General features: G+C 40.7%; 1 pseudogene; it reads left to right on the top strand.

The window, feature by feature from the left end:
* Positions 1 to 427: 427 nt before the first annotated feature.
* On the top strand, positions 428 to 1,623 carry LOC117209660 (annotated as a pseudogene).
* The last annotated feature ends 164 nt before the right edge of the window (positions 1,624 to 1,787 follow it).

Below are 1,787 nucleotides of genomic sequence, written 5' to 3'. Positions count from 1 at the left end.
GAAAAAGGAAAAGGAAGCATAAAGAGGCATGAAGAAGGGAAAATAAAGAGTGAGCATACAAGGAGAAGGCAAAAGAAAAGCGAAAAAGGAGACAAGAACGAGAGAAAGCTACAAATAAGAAAAACTAGAAAAGAAGAGGTTAGGAGGCTAGAAGCGCGGCAAAACAAAGTAAGGTAGGGAAACGGCAGATGGCGACAAACAGGGGAAGACCAAGGAGTACTGGTAAAGCAGTCTTCAAAAATACACTGGACAAATACAGTTCGACAGAAAAAGAGACACCAGCCAGAGAGAAAGTAATGGAGGCAGTGGTGGAAGAAATAGAGAAAATGGAAAGAGGATTCGAGGCAATGATCGAGGAAATAAAATATATATATATTGGAAAAGCAAGTGGAGGAGCTAAAGAGAGAAATGAAAGAGGAAAGGGAAAGAAGGGAAAGAGAGACAGACAGAGAGAAAGGAGAGTGGGAATGGGAAAAGAAAGAATTATTGGGTAGAATCAGAAGAATTGGAGAGGATCAGGACAGGACAGAGAGAGAGAGGAAAGAAGAAGAAACATAGTAATCAAGGGAGTGGACTGGAACGAAGGAAGCAATGAAGAAACAGTAAAGGAGTTCATAAACGAAAAAATGAGGATAGGGGCAGAAGTAGAAAAAGCACATATGATAAAGGTGGGGTGGGGGGGGGCAAGAACACAATAATAGTGGCAACGATGAAATCAATGGAGGAAAAAATAAGGATAATGAAGGAGAAAAGCAAATGGGAAAGGGGCGTATACATGGACGATGATCTGACAAAAAAAGAAAGGGATGGGAAGCAACACATAAGAAGGGTAGCCAGAGAAAGAATGGAACAAGGCGAATATGTAAGGACAGGATACAAGAAACTAACAATAGAGAACAAATGGTACAGGTGGAACGAAAACGGAGAGAGGCTGGAGGAAGAAAGAAAGAGAGGGGAAGGAAAATGAAAAAAGAGGAACAGGAGGGGGGACTACAATGGGGATGAAAACGTGCTTCTGAAATGTAGCAGGGCTAATAAGTAAGGACAAAAGAGAAAAGTTAAAATATAGACTACCCAAAGAATTCGACTGGAAATGCAGGGCAGCAATGACAGTAAGGAAAAAAGGAAGAGCAAAGGGAAGAATAACAACGGGTATAAATAAAAACCTAAGAGAAATAGGATATAAAGGAATTAGTGATAATATAGTTGGAAGAAAAATAATATACAATTACAAGACGTATAGGATAATGATGGTTTATAATCAAGATACATAAGGGACATGGAAAAAATAGAGGAAAGAGTAGACGGAAGAGAAGAGGAAGTGGTGATCATCGGCGGAGACTGGAACGCAAGAACGGGAGAAGAGGGAGGGTCGATAAACGAGGACGTAGGGAAAGAAAAAAACAGACGATCAAAAGACAAGACAATAAACATGGAAGGAAGAACACTGCTAAAGATAATCAATGGCAGCGATAAAGAAGGAGAGGAGCGGACCTATATATTGGCGAGAGAGGAAACTCAGTAATAGACTATGTGATTGGCAATCAGGAGGCGACAGAAGAAATAATTTACATGAAAATAGGAAAAAGAACAGAGTCAGGCCACATGCCGTTAGAAATAGAAATAGGGGGGGGGGGCGGACGGAATTACAAAAAAATGAGGAAAAGGAAGAAGAAGAGAAGGAGAAGAGGGAATGGACAAACAAAAGTGTGGAGAAATACTTGGACGAATGTAAAGACTGGACCTGCAGCGGAAGAACAGTAGCGGAAATGTGGACAGAAATCAAC

The sequence above is a fragment of the Bombus bifarius genome, unplaced genomic scaffold, assembly GCF_011952205.1.
Source record: "Bombus bifarius isolate JDL3187 unplaced genomic scaffold, Bbif_JDL3187 scf7180000008180_frag, whole genome shotgun sequence".
NCBI classification, from domain to species: domain Eukaryota; kingdom Metazoa; phylum Arthropoda; class Insecta; order Hymenoptera; family Apidae; genus Bombus; species Bombus bifarius.
The sequence above is the reverse complement of the archived record's forward strand: the minus strand, read 5'-3'. Positions and strand labels throughout refer to the sequence as shown.